This window comes from Carcharhinus amblyrhynchos, chromosome 7, assembly GCF_965287045.1.
Source record: "Carcharhinus amblyrhynchos chromosome 7, sCarAmb.v2.hapA, whole genome shotgun sequence".
Taxonomy (NCBI): domain Eukaryota; kingdom Metazoa; phylum Chordata; class Chondrichthyes; order Carcharhiniformes; family Carcharhinidae; genus Carcharhinus; species Carcharhinus amblyrhynchos.
Window position 1 is genome coordinate 24395367 of NC_137330.1, and position 16004 is coordinate 24411370.

Sequence of the window (16004 nt, forward strand, 5' to 3'; positions counted from 1 at the left end):
GCTTGTAACTCCTCACATCATTCCTGTAAATAAAATTATACACCAGCATGAACCATGTTCCAGGTTGGCACACCCTCGCAGATAACATCAGCCGGATTTGTGACAAATACATATACACACCAAACTTGAAAACTTCAAACAGTTGAAACTTCAGACAGAAAGTTTCAATACAACACTCAACCAATGCCACTTGGAATTCAACAGAAAGTGTCAGTATATACCCAGAATCAAGGTCGCATCGTAAAAATTGCACGACCGTATGCCAAAACAGATGCCAAATCAGAACAATACGACAATCAGAAACATCAAGCAGTCCTATTGCAAAAAAAGAGTCAAAGCCACAAACAAACAAAGCAATCCTATTCGGCATTCTGAAAATGTACAGCAGCCTCGAGCGAAGGTCATGGTAACAAAACCTGAAAGGATAAGCAAACTACTGATATATTTGAGAGTTAGAAATATATTTCTTTGTGTTAAGGTTCATTCACATACAATGCTATTTTACTTCACTTTCATACAAATCATTTGATTCTTTAAGGGTAAATCTTTAGTTTAAAAGAAAAGAGAATGTTGTAATATGATGTTCAAGTACCTTTAAGGGGACCTATCCTAAACTACGAACAATCATTACTATCTCAGCAGGAGGATTTGTTTGTCAGTCTGCACAGCAATAGGCCAGGCATGTACCTCACAGTCTCCCAATGGACACAATCTTAGCATAATCTTATTTTCAAATAAAGAACCCATATTACTGCTTTACCATTCCTTGTGTCTGATTTGTACATTGTAACAAAAGCTGCCTCGGGAACAATGAAATTTGAGTTGCAAGCTAGTTGAATAAAAGAGTGAAAGGAATAAAAATAAAGGAGCAATGTATCGGTTAATGTTGCATGGCCGTATAGCCTCTTTCTGCACTTTGATGAGTGTACGCACATCAGAAATTTAGGTCTGGATTTCACAGAGGTAGAGAAAGAAGTAGTGAAACAATAGAAGAGAACGAGGGAGAGAGTGAGTGACATGGACATGGAAAAAATTCAAAGTCAGGATAAGACTCCTGAAGTCAATTTTCTGGGATGACAGAGATGCAAACCATGTGCAGTTAAGGTTGTGATCTTGGCATTCTGAATGATCTGATGGAGCAGGAATCGAGAGCTGGAAATGCCCTGCCATGTGATAAAAGTTTGGATAAAAGATCACACAAGTTTTTGGCCAGTGACACAAGTTTCCATTGCAAGTGAGCCTGCACTGCCAACAGAATATTGGACAGTTGATAAAGACAATAAGAGTGACACAGAACTTTCACATCTAATTGAGAGACGCCAGCCTCATTAATTATAATTCGAGTCAGTGGATGTACAGCTCCCTCAGGTCTTGTCAGTAACACTCCACAGTCTTTCAATCTGTCCTTTGCATTTAAACTCCAAATAGAAACATTTTAATTTCTAATAGACATTTTAACTAGTTAAAATATCTTGCAAAGCGCTCATCATAAAGGCAACGGGCCACCTGCCTTCACTGGGTGACTTGCTCTTCCACCCCAAAGCTGAGAATCAAACAGTTGATTCACAAGTAATTTTGCGAAAATCTGTCGCTCCTTGAACGGTTTAAGTTCTCCCATCATCCTTGGGAAGTTTTTGTTCTAATAAATGCCAAATCAGAACAATACCACAGTCAGAAACATCAAGCAGTCCTATTGCAAAAAAAGTCAAAGACGCAAAACAAACAAAGCAATCCTATTCAGCATTCTGAAAATGTACAGCAGCCTGGAGCAAACGTTACAGTAACAAAACCTGGAAGGACAAGCAAACTACCGATGTATTTGAGAGTTAGAAATATACTGTTTTGTGTTAAGGTTCATTCACATACAATGCTATTTTACTTCACTTTCATACAAATAATTTGATTCTTTAAGAGCTTTCAGCAGTGATGAGTCTTCTTGACAGTAGTTTGTGGCTTAGTTAGGTACCATGATATTGTGGACACTATGAACCACTTCTTCACTCAAGTTGACAGAAGCAACTGACATAAGCCATCGACTCTTTCTATGGCTTATGTTTCTAATTAAGCTTTCATTGCAAGTACTGGACCACATATGGAGATGGTTATATTGCACAGAGAGGTTCTGACAGAAGTGTATGGCTTACTGATTTTGTTCAGTGTTATTTATATTACAAATATTTATCAGAGTACAGTTGCCTTAAACGTCAAATCACACTTTTTGAGATTTAATGGATCACGTCAGTACACTAAGGAAGAGATGCACTCCAATGGGTTTCCAATGATATATGTAAATTTTCCATCAGTCATCATTGTTCTGCACATGTTGATATACAGTTCACACCGCACAAGTGGCTGGCAATGACCATCTCAAACAAGAAAAAAATCTCACCATCCCATGTGACACTCAATGGCATTACCACCACTGAATCCCCACTACCAATAATCCGAGGGTTACCATTGAACTGGACAAGCTATTTAAATACTGTGGCTAAAAGAGAATTTGTGAAATTAGGCGTTCTGCAGCAAGTAACTCACCTCCTGACTCCCCAAAGTCTGTTCACCATCTACCATGAAAATGTCAGGAGTGTAATGGAGCATTCTTAATTTGCCTGGATGAGTGCAACTCCATCAACACTCAAGAAGTTTTACGTCATTCAAGACAAAGCAGCCTGCTTGACTGACGCCCCATTCACAAACATAAACCTCCTCCACTACAAGCTGCAGCACACAACATCTACAAAATGGACTGTGGAAACTCACCAAGTCTCTTGACAGAATCTTCCAAGACCCAATCCTTACAACCAAGAAAGACAATGGTAGCAAATGCAAGGGATCACCACCGGCTGCAAGTTCCACTCCACACCGCACGGCATCCTGACTCAGAATTCTGTCACAATTCCGTCACTGTCGCTGGGTCAAAATCCTGGAATCCTCTTCCTAACAACACTGTGGGTGCTCCTACAACAGAGACTGCAATGACCATCACCTTCTCAACGGCAATTAAAGATGGACAGTAAATATTGGCCCAGTCAGCGATATCCAAATCCTGCGAAGCATTAAAGAAGCCAACAATGGTCTAGTCTGTAGGTGAAGACAGTGAGCAGGCTTTCTGCTTTTGTGAGCCACTCTGCTCCTCATTTTCAGCTGATAATGCAGGCTAACAGCAATATGAAAAAGAAAACCAAATGCGTAAATCTATTCCTATGAGTACACAGCCTCTCACTTGGCAAGTCCTCAACTGCGTCTCCATGTGGAAAAATAGGGAAATTGTATGCGTCACGGTCTCAGGCAAAGGCTTCAGAGAAACTCAGAGGTGGGTTTGATCTCAGGTATGCAGTATGCAGGCCCAGCAGCAAGCTGACACACCTTGGCACTCCTGAACCAAACTCCCAGCAATGGGTAAAAAGCTTCACTGCCTTGTGCATATTTTGGGAGAAATAATTTCTATATCTAATTCCAGACACTGCTGGAGTAGTAGTACGTGGATATCAGATGAAGGCAGAATTGCATTTATTTGTGATCCTTAGTATAAAAGAGCCAAAACTACATGCCCAGAAATAAACATGAAGAACAGCCATTTAATTCAAATACTGAAGTATGCACCTATCCTAAAAGTTGCTTTTACACGGAACAATATGATTGTCAGGAATTAATAACACAGTTGACAAGGGAAAAGATCAAAATTAAATGCAGCAAAATGGATTGTTGCCCAAATGCCTTTAGTTATCTCCCAATTTGTGCCCATTAAGCATTTAAACAGGCTTATTGCTTGTTCTGGAAACCACATTGGCAAAGCTTTTTCCTACTAATCAAACAGGCCAGTGACCCAAATTATCATGTTCAAATGAAATGCTGGGATGCTTCAAACATTTTGGGTTAATACCTGTATTGACCGATGTTAATTGAGCTCCCAAACAGGATCAAGCTCAGATATTCATCAAAGATAGTTTGCAGCCACCGCAGCTTTTGTATTTTAACACTGCAATTCCGGAAAAGAAAATGATTCTTCTGCGTGTTTCCATTTTGAAAATAATGGTTCCAGATATTGAGCCTCCCTTCAACAATGCAGTTAAATAATGAAACTCAGCAAATTGAAATTGCACAAGTTATAAAGAATATTGATGATCAAGCAGCTTACTAATGCTCACCAAAAATGCAATGAATTGACTTCACAGAAGAGAAAGACACATTTAGTTCCAGTTGATGATTTGCCTGTAATCAGTTGCAACCTTAATGTACAAATATAATGTCGAGAAAAACTTTCTCATCCATTATAATTAAATGGCGCTGCCATAGTCTTGTTCAGGTCAAGCTCAGCAATACACTTCAGATTTCTAAGTACAAACAAAGGAGGAAAAAAGTTCTGTTTGGCCGAATTCTAAGTCGAGAGGTTCCCTTTATAGGTTCGGCTGACTTTACAACTGAAGAGCCTGAGTTAGTCTCTGCTCCTTGTTATTGTGCAGGTAACGCACATGTCACTTGATGCGTTTGTGCACAATTCATTAGTGTCACTTCAGAGAGATGCACAATTTGGCAGCAATTTCCAACATTTATTCAGAAAGGAATTTGCTATCAATTCACAATCCACCATTTTACAAAAGACTTGTGGGATAGCCAGAAATAGTTTAAAACTGAAGGTGAGTAAAATGAACAGTGTATTTTAAAATTGATTCATTCAGCTCACAGGAACTTTATGTTTTACTCATGGGCACGCTGACATTTCCTCTTGAGCTTACTCTACTATGCCCATTACATCGCAAGCATAGTTATTTCATTGCTCCAAAGCATGGTGCAGCAAGAACATGTAATTTTACTGTTGAGAAGAAGGAAGGCTTGCATTTATGTGACAACAATTTGCATTTATATAGAACATTTAATGCAATAAAATGTCTGAAAATGCTTTACTGAACAAAACTTGATACTTTGCTTAAAATCCAGCCTCTTGTGGTTAAGGATGGGTTTCCTGCTCCCCGCTGTAAATTTTTGGGGGTGGCCACCACTTTGGCGCTTTAAGTTTTTTGGGCAGTGTCCCTTCAATTAGTATGAGGCGGATCTTCCAGATATCTCCAGAAGTAAGTTCTGTCTCATGGATACTGGCCAGAGTTAGAGGTGGCCCCTGCCAGTACTGCAGGTCAGCCCTGGAGTTTGCCCTCAATATGGATTTGGGCACTCAGGTATATTTTGCGATCTCACTGAGGACTGACAGGCCCTGGTGGGATTGTGGGGGGGCTGGACAGGGGAGGCAGATCTGTGGGGAAAGGCCTTAAAAATGCAACCCCACCCGACCAGGCAGCAGTCCACAGGGTTACATCTGCCAGATGCATGTTGAGGGCTGGATTCACATGTTGCCTGTTAAATCAGAGTTGCAGTGGGATGGAGCCCTTAAATGGCCATTAATTGCCCACTTCAGGGCTTCAACTGGGCCATTGGTGGGTGTGGGGAAATCCATCCAATGTCTTCCCCGCTGCTGGTAAAATCACAGAGAGTGGTATAGGACTTGGAAAGTTACAGAGACAGAGAAAGGTAGGGGATTTGGAAACAAGGATGAAAAAATTAAAATTGAGGTTTTACTGGATCAGTAGCCAGAGTAGATCAGCAAATATATGGGTGATCGATGAACCAGACTAGGTGAGATTTAGAAATTGGGCAACAGAGCTTTTGGATGAGTTCAAGTTTATGTGAGATACAAGATGGAAAGGTGACCACTGTTCTGGAGCAAGAGGGGGTTCAGGGTTGAAAGGGTCAATGTGGAGGACTGGAGAAACAGTACCACACACATGGTGATTTCAGAGAGACACACACATGATTGAGATTCAAGAAGAAGAAAGCTCATGGTTCAGACTGAGTCTTACATATCCATATATGCGAAACATACCTGAGTGCCCAAATCCATATTGAGGGCTAACTCCAATGCTGACCTGCAGTACTGGCAGGGGCCACCTCGAACTCTGACCAGTATCCATGAGGCAGGGCTTACTTAGATCATAGAATAGATCATTGGAACCCTACAGCACAGAGAGAGGCCATTCGGCCCATCGAGTCTGCACTGACCACAATCCCACCGAGGCCCTACACCCATATCCCTACATGTTTTACCCACTCATCCCTCTAATCTTCACATCTCAGGACACTAAGGGGCAATTTAAGTATGGCCAATCAACCAAACCCATACATCTTTGAACTGTGGGAGGAAACCAGGGCACCTGGAGGAAACCCACGCAGACACGAGGAGAATGTGCAAACTCCACACAGACAGTAACCCAAGCCGGGAATCGAACCCAGGTCCCTGGAGCTGTGAAGCAGCAGTGCTAACCACTGTGCTACTTCTGGAGACAACTGGAAGATCTACCTCATACTAATTAAAGGGACACTGCCCAAAAAACGTAAAGCGCCAAAGTGGTGGCCACCCCCAAATATTTACAGCAGGGAGCAGGAAACCCATCCTGAGCCACAAGAGGCTGGATTTTACGCAAAGCATCAAGTATGCTTACCAATAAACCAGTTATGGATCACACATATCTATTTCTCTGCAGTTGTTCCATAGCCAGCATAACCAATGAACAACATTGACCTCAGAACATTTGGAAGCCAATGAACTATTTTTGAAATGTAATCACTATTGTGAATTAAGAAATGTGATCACCAATGTGCACACAACAAGCTCTCACAAACAGCAACGATATAATAATTAGATTCGTTTTCACTTTGACACTCTTGAATTGCGTCAGTCACTAGAATTCTGCTCCTCAAACAGCATCATGGGGTCTTCAACAACCACGTCAAAGCAAAGTCAGGATTTTGGTTCAAACTAAAGATGCCATCTGGAAGAATGCAGCATTGTCTTAACACTGCACTGTCAGATCTGCCTAGGTGATGGATGGAAGATTCTGAAGGGAGACCTGAAACCACAATTCTTCCGACTCAGTTACAAAAGCGAACAGCTTCGACCATGGGTGTGGCCTGAAGCAACAGAAAAAGACACTGACTGGAATTTTCCAGCCTGTCCCACCAGCGGGATCTTCCAGTCCCGCTCAAGGTGACCTCTACTAATAGCAGAGCCAGTGACTTCTGCGGGACCAGTAGATCCATCTGGTGGCCAATGACTAGTGGCCTTCACTGCTAGAAACCCACTATGGAGGGGGGAGGGGGTGGTTGGATCTAGTTGTATATTGGAGTAAATTGACATCCTGGGGGCTTGAACTCAAAGGTAGGGCGGCACGATAGTACAGTGGTTAACACTGCTGCTTCACAGCTCCAGGGTCCTGCGTTCGATTCCCGGCTCAGGTCACTGTTTGTGTGGAGTTTGCACATTCTCCTCGTGTCTGCGTGGGTTTCCTCTGGGTACTCCGGTTTCCTCCCACACTCCAAAGACGTGCAGGTTAGGTTGATTGGCCATGCTAAGAAATTGCCCCTTAGTGTCCAGGGATGCGTAGGTTAGAGGAATTAGTGGGTATAATATATAGAGATACAGGGGGAGGGCCTGGGTTGGGATTGTGTTTGGTGCAGACACGATGGGCCGAAGGGCCTCTTTCTTCATTGATGGGTTCCATGGTTCTATAGTATTAACAGTCTCTCCAAAATTGATCCTGTTGAAACTGGGGACTAATTTGTTAGGCGCAGACTTCCCTCCATTACTTTGTCCAAATGTGCACCCATCATTGGTGAGCTCCATTAAAATGCTCCGTCCATGATACAATCTTAACTGTTTCAGATTTGGAGTGGGAAGGTGAGTGAGCCATGACCGCACAGGATGGCTCAACAGCTACCAGGTATATAACTGGTCCTACTGAAGAGTCTGTCCATCTATTGAATGGATGCTTAGCTCATCTTGATGATTTTGAGGGCTCTGAATTCTGACCCTGAGGTTACTGATAGGCTAAAACATGCAGAATTCCTAAACCACTTAACCCGTGAGTCAAAAACATTGTCTCCGCAGTTTATGGTTTGCATGTTGATTTGTTTCTTATTTGTGATCATTGTTAAGTCACTTGTGAATTTGCAAATAATAATTGGTGGGTTACAGCTGTGTGGGGGCTGTGTGAACTTCAAAGGCACCATGGCTAAACTTTAACATGTCCTCACCCCTGTCCATGCTCATGTTTTGTATCTGCAGTCACTATTTTGTTCTGTAGCCCTGGGATGCAGTGGACAATCACAGCATTTGAAATGTCACCCTACTTGATACAGCTAACTCAGCAAAGATGACCAATTGATTCCAGCAACTCGGACATTGCCTTATGGTTTCATGCACAAATGTGCAGACAGCCGGTTTTATTGTTCACTTACTTTGTCACACATGAAGCAATTTAAATACAAGGTAGGGGATGACATTGCTGAATTGCAAATTCATTTGGTAAATTCAAAAGAGCTAACTGAGTTACAAATAGATTCAGAAAGTTTCCACCAATGAGGAAGTCACCTTCAACAAGGACCTTTTCAAACTGCCAGACTCTCAACAAATAAGCGAACATCTCAACACTTGTACTGACAACAACATCTCCACTTGTCAGCCTGATGATGATGAATATCACACAACTTCCACCTGGCCTTAAAGTCAGGACATCTGGCAAGTCAGTACATTAATAAAAAGGCAGATCTGGTGATCACAGAATGTAACCCCACCAACAGTTCAACAGTTTGCAAACCAATGGACTCAACCTGATCACTACAGGCTAGGATTTCAGTGTAAATATACCACAGATAACTGCAATGAGAGTAACATTAAGGGCAATTAGTCCACAATGAGAGCAATTGATACCACGAGAGAAAGTAAACTCAGGGTAGCACGAGAGGTCAGCGAGAAGAAGTGCAGGGACCTTGGAGAATAGTAGAGCTGTAGTAGTTATAGAGTTGGCAAGCTGGTAATGATGGCCCACCAAACTGGAGCCAATTGAGGGCTTTCTCCTATTGCCACCATGCAGAGACTGGCAAGTAAAGCCTGTCCGTCACCCTGCGGACTTTGGTGGGTGCCCTTCTTTTGAGGAAAGTCTGTACCTATGAACAGGCTCTTGGCAGCAATGGCCAGTCCATTGGCATCAGCACCCTTTCCCATCAGACACCCCACTACACCCCACCGCCCAACTGGGCTCCAGGTAGGTGGGCCATCATTCCAGTGCTGAGAAGATGACATAGGGATGAGAAGATGTTGGACACATCAGGGCATAGGTTTAAAGTGAGAGGGGAGAGATACGAGGCAGCCCGGAGGGGCAATTTTTTCACACAGAGGGTGGTGAGTGGCTGGAACAAGCTGCCAGAGGTAGTAATAGAGGTGGGTACAATTTAAAGCATTTAGATAGTTACATGGGTAAGATGGGTATAGAGGGATACAGGCCAAATGCTGGCAATTGGGTATTAACTTAGGGGTTTAAAAAAAAAAGGGGCAAGGGGGCCTTGGACAAGTTGGGCCGAATGGCCTGTTTCCATGCTGTAAACCTCTATGATGACCTCTATGCTTCAGTGCCCTCCAAACTGCACTTATATGGTAATGAGATCATGAGTTTATTGGAAGATTCACCTCCTCCAGGTGCAGCCCCAGCGATGGCTACCACTCCCAGTGGTGCTACTAAAGTACCCATTCTCTGATTAGACATCAGCTCTTGGGGAATGAGCCGCCAGCCTGAATTGGATGGCAGATCTTGTGGCAGCTCCTGTGCCTAAATTGTAGCCCCATATCCTCCCACCCACTGGTCACACCACCTTCTCCTTCAGCAGCAGAACACATTCGCACTCTGCAAGCATCTTCCAGGTCTGGGTTTCTGACAGCATCTGCTCTGCACAGGAAATAGACAGGGAGAAGCAAAGACCATTTAAATAGCCATTTGAATGTGATTTAAACACAATTAGCAAGCCCAGGACTGGAACCTCTGGGCCCACTAGCACCTCCCCACCTCCAGCATGGTTTTGAGTTGCTCCCCACAAATGGGGAACTGGTGGCCTAACCCCACTAGAGTGAAGGGGGCAATCAGGCCCCCAGAGGGTTGGGTGGCATTGGCATCATGGCAGTGCCAGCCTATGCCCATGCCACTGCCCAAGGGGCAAAGTGCCAATGCCCAAGGGGCACCTTAGCAGTGCCCTTCAGGCATTGGTTAATGCAAAGGGCCTAAGGGGGTAATCAATGGGGGTGGAGGGGCCCTGCTGCCACTCTGCACAGGGGTTGGTGGGGGAAGTAGGGACGCCAGTGATTGAGCTGGGGGAGGGGGGCCTTGCCAGGGTGGGGAGGTGGGCGATTAGCTGTGGGGGCTGGCATTGCTGGAGGAAGAGTGACTGGGGTTGTGTGGGGGGGGGCTGTTGCTGGAGATCAGGCAGGCCGGAGGTTGGGAGAGTGGAGGGGGGGGACCTGGGGCTGGGCCCTGGAGTGTTCAGGGGGCCAGTGATCAGGCCGTGGGGTCGGAGAGCTGGTATTGCAGGGGCACTGGGCTGGCCAGCAATCGAACCGACCAGCAATTGAGAGGCCATCAGTTCCAGGCCACTGTGGATGCTCCAATCTTGGCACTGACAGTTGACAGCATGTGCAGTAGCCCACTCAGTGTGCTAATTTCAGCCTCTCCCGTAGGAATAGACCCCACCCTCTTAAATTTAATGATATTCATGCCCATGGCAACTGCAGTGCACATAGTGTGGGAAATTGTTCTCTGAACTCCTACTGAAAGAAAAACAGCATGAATTACTCCAGTTTGAAGGGCATTCAACACTTTGAATTTCTGGGGGAGAATTATGACCATAGAATGGTGTTGGTCAGCGAACACATCTGTCAAAAAGAAGTCTTTATTGTTTGTTAACAACAAGTCTTTATTGGCTACTTGTAACTGGACACATACATTCAGTAAAGGATACAGACAAGGGGCCATCTCCATGTCTAAACTCTGAACATGTTCCTGCTTCACATCATACTGAACCTAGGTCTGAGTCTTCTCAAATCACTATGTGCTCTTACATGGCAGTAATGTGCCAACTCTGTATGTGCTTGACCTTTATATTGCACCTGTCACATTAGAAAAATCCTAGCCTTGGATTCCCTGAATTAAATGTGGGGGAAAAAAATTGACCAAGGTCTTGGCTACCTGATGTTTCAAGTTTCAAACAAGGATAGAGTTTGTTGGTTTAGAAGTGAACCCTGTTTCCCTCACAAACCTCTACCCCACTAATAAATACTCAAGGATCATCCTCTGTTTTCCTCCCTGTTTGTGGGAAAATGCCAGGCCCTGTGATGGGTAAACATACTTGCTGAAGGGTCGTGGACGTGAATGTTTGTTCTCTTATTCGATTATTTCCACCACTATCAATTAGTTCATTTAGGTTCTATTTCCACCGGAGGAGGAAAGATGATTCTTCTTTAATCATGCTAGTTACTGTTGAACATTCAAGATACTATGGACTGAAAATAATTGAAGTAAAAAGATGTATTATTGTGCAATGCACTTGATTAGATTTGGTTACTTGACTTTGCCCTCTGTCTAAATTAATCTTTACATTCATTATTCAACATTTCATTCATTACGACCTAATTTATTTCTTAATTTATTTTACAACCACAGTGACAAACACTTACAACTGTAGACAACAATATAATTAAAACACTGCTTCAGCGTTGAGGTACTGACCAGTGATATGTAGCCACACTCTATTTATCAACGACGTCCTCGTTTTGTAATCAGAAAATCTGGTGCTCAGGACAGATTTATCTTCCTTACAAGAGATAAATCTGTGTGCCATCAGGCTAAAGTTTAATTTGGTCATGTTACAAATTCAAAGGAATTAATGAGATAAATCAGATCACACTTTATTAGCCGCACAAGCAATTAATCCAATGAACCTAATAATTCATTGCAACATATCTAAACAAAAGAATTAGCTTTGCAAATTTATGCCCTTTGTATTTCAGATGGATAATACAGCACATTAGGTAATACATCCCCTATTCTGGAAAATAGTCAGGCAAAGGTCATTTGCTTCGAAAAGGATGAATTTCTTCCACATTGCACTGGTTTTGGAGGAGGCAGCAGGAAAGGGTGCAGTCAGATCAGAATAGTTCAGGCTCAAGAGCAAAGTTCTGATAAGCCACACTATGATTATCATTACTATGCTATTGTTTGATCAGAGTTTGCATGATCCAGCTCTAATACCATACAATGGAAGTTATCCAATGATATATTCATCGCCTAATTGCACATGAAGCCACCATTAACAATGAGGTAACGATTTCAGCTCACAGGCCCATGGAATTGAACCAATTTCTTGGCAACTGGGTTTACTGTATATACTTTCAATGAAGTCTAATGAGGGACATTGTTGAGGCACAGTTGCACTTGTCATGGAATTTTTTTAAAAGAGATTTCTTTCACAATATAATATTGTATGCAGAAGCTCAAAGCTTCCAATGTTAAGAGAGTTCACTTTCAGGGAAAATTCAATCAAACATAAGGAACAAAATTAATATGATAGGAATATTTTAAAATGCGTCTATACATGAAATAGGAACATACTTTTGGATGATAAAGCGACCTTGTGACCTCTTCTCAATAGTGCAATGGAACACTGTGCAATAATTGCAAGATTATGTGCAAATTTAAAAGGCTATGCATTCCGGCGGCACAGTGGCACAATGGTTCACATTGCTGCCTCATAGCGCCAAGGACCCAGGTTTGAATCTGGCCCGAATGACTGGCTGTGTGGAGTTTCATGTCCTCCCCATGTCTGCACGGTTTCCTCCGGGTGCTCTGGCTTCCTCTCACACTGCAAAGATACGCTGGTTAGATAGATTGGTGGTGCTAAATTTCCCCTGACTGTCAGGGGGATCAGTAGGGTAAATGCATGAGGTTACATGAGGGTAAGTAGAGTGTGGCTGCATATCACTAGTGGGATTGTTGTCAGTGTAGGCTCAAAGGGCTGAATGGCCTAATGGCCTTCTTCTGTACTGTAGAGATTCTATGATTCCAATGCTGAGATTTCCCTTTACTCGGTATGTTCATATTGACTAATTTTAATCAAATGAAGGTTCTCTCCGAACTGCTTACCCCTGCACCTGCTTTCACTTGAGGGTCAAGATGAAAAATCCCTGTCCACAAACGTAATTTTCTCATTGAACCAGGGTACACTTGCACGTCAGCAAGAGGTGCAATTCCACGTTATCAGGCACAGTCCTCGAATGACAAAGAAGTCTCATGGTGGAGTGAGTAGTGTCTCTGCCTCAAAACAGAAAGCTCCAGGTTCATGTTCCAGCCTAGAACTTGTTGGTCAAGTAAGATGCTTTCAGAATGCAGCCAAACAGGTTCAGTATCAACCTGTAAATCCTTCCAACACACCCCAGAGGCAGGGGATAAGAGTGGGAGAGACTCCAAGTCAGCCATCTGATGGAAAGAAAGTTGGAGCCTCCACCTTCACCATCTAAAAGCTCCACACTCCAACGCATAGCAGCACACAGCAACTCGGACTCCTTCATGATCTCTTACTCACCACCATCAAATGACAGAAAGAAGTTGCACATAAGCTGAAGTGCAATCAAATGTAACATTGCAGATCAATAATGTTTTATTCCTTTGCAACAAACGAAAGGTTCATGTCTTCACATGGATGGCTAAAGCAGGATTCAGCACAATTCAGTGTGAACAGTTTAGATTTGGATTTGGGAAAATTGAAGTCTGTTTTTAAGACTGGCTGAGCAGCTCAACTTAGAAAGGTTCTTAACATGGATGAAGTCCTTTGAAGCACAGTGAATGACCATTATTCTGCCATCTGAACATAAACCCAATGAAGGTATCACTTCCAAGAGACTGTTTATTCCACTCAAGGGACTATCAAAGATTACTGTGGCACACATTCAGCTTCTGCACTTGGCTGCCACAGTCTGAATAATACTGCAGCAGTGATAGGAATCCCCCTGCATAAAAGGCACCAAGCATTTTGTTTCCTAAACTTTCCAATCTCTCAACTGTCTTCTTTTAATCAGGATTAATCATTAAATGGCCTGGCTGAAAGTGGTGTAAAGACTCCCATGCCAACAAAAGCTATCTTTAGTCAGATGGAACGTTAAACCAAAGCTCAGCCTGTTCTTGGAGATGGACATAAAAGATCTCAGGGCACTGTTAAAAGATGAGCAGGACAACACTCCCAGATGTTTTGAACAATAATCATCCCTCGACCACCACCACTACTACATGCTCATTGTCAAATTACAGTTTTTGGGAGCTTGTTGTCCTCATGTTAGCTGCTGTGTTTTCTGCATTACAATAGCAACCAGAAGGCAAAAGTATTTCAATGGTTTTAAAGAACATTGGGAATCTCTGGGCGCTATACAAATGAAATTGTTTATTTTCATCGAAACTGCATGATCTTCAAAGTGAAGATGATAACCTCACATTTGCTAACGTTATACTTCATCTGTCAGGTCCTCGCCCACTCACTCAGCCGATCCAGATCTCTCTGCAGACTTTCCGTGCCTTCCACGCAATTTGCTTTTCCACTCATCTTCATGTCCTCAGCAAATTTCGTTACCCTACACTCAGCCCCCTCCTCCAGATCGTCTGTGTAAATGGTAAACAGTTGAAGCCCCAGCACTGAACCCTACGGCGCTCCACTAGTCACCAACTGCCAACCAGAATAGCACCCATTGATTCTGACTCTCTGCTTCCTATTAGAGGACCAATCCTCTATCCACTGGCCTCCGAGCCTCCAGCATTATCATCGCATCTGATCTCTATTTTTGGAGACTGATTCCTGCCAGCGTGATTTAACGCCAGCAGATGCGAGCATATGACGTTCATGGAAGACATTGTATTAAGCCATTTTAACACATTTAAACGTATTTTAATGAACGGGAATCAGGCTCACACCCTCTCTGGGAGCGATCCTAAAGATATCGCCATCTGTCGGGGAGGCTGAGGGAAATCTAAAACTGAGATATCCCTGTCGCAAATCCCATTATTATCCGCACGTGAGAGTTTCCAGTTATGCAAAGAATGGGGCCGCAGAATCACCCCGAACTATTTTTTCTCCATAAATGCTGCCTGACGCTCTGAGTGTTTCCAGTAATTTTTGCATTTATTTAAGCCTTTTTGGAGATTAGACAATCTGAAATTTAAAAGACCCTCATAAAGTATTGGTCATACCCACTTCCTTTTCACTCCTGTGTTTCCCAAATCCCGGGAAACCAATGCAGCTGGCATTAAATCCAAAGGAATGTTAATGTCCACGTAATTATCAAGTGAACTGCTGTGTTCACTGCTGATCAGTGAGAAGCTTACTCACATGCAACCAAACTCGTGTCAGTTATATCTCAAACTGGACCTATTGGAACCATGTGTCGGATGTGCTTCCATTTTCTTCCTATTTTTGCAGTTCACTTAATCCCAATCCACTTATTCTTGTGCAGTCAAATTCCTCTATGTGTTTAACAGACAGTCACATCTTTTCATAAACTGCTCATAAATGTAGACAAAAGCAATTTATCAGTAAAACTCCAAAGCAAGCCCTGTAATTGAGCAGAATGAAGTTGTGACATGTCTGTCTAATGTAACCGAGTTTCTGTTAGTCATTCACAACTGTTGTAAACAGGGTAGGATTCAAGAGATATACCTCTCCTGAGTGCTAACGCAAATTGCAGATCATCTCTCTTCGCGATTTCACAATGTCTGTGTTAACAGGCATCCATGAATGTTTGATGGCGAGGAGCAAAAGTTCTCACGTGACACTCCGACGGAAGCATACAACTAAATTGTACAGTCCCGGTTCATTAACTTTAACGAACAAAGTATAATGGTCTTGGAGGTGGCAATTGTGTAGCCAAGCTCCTGAGGTGCATCAAGGATGAGCTTATCAAAGTGGAATCAGTACTGTTTGTTCACTGGACCTTGAGCTTGCTCTCATTCTCTTTCACTGCAACTACCTGGGCAGAAGGCCGGAGCTCCATCTTGGGAGCATTTTTGTAATTGTCATGTTTGTAGGGGCGTAGCCCCTTTAAGGATCATGTGACACAGGCTGAGAGGTGTTCTGCCCGGGGATCACCCTGG

General features: G+C 43.1%; 1 protein-coding gene across 1 annotated transcript in view; it reads right to left on the reverse strand.

The window, feature by feature from the left end:
• The window catches only part of LOC145345358 (CUB and sushi domain-containing protein 1-like), a 1850124-nt gene that overhangs the window by 893171 nt on the left and 940949 nt on the right, over window positions 1-16004 (reverse strand). The window lies entirely within an intron of this gene.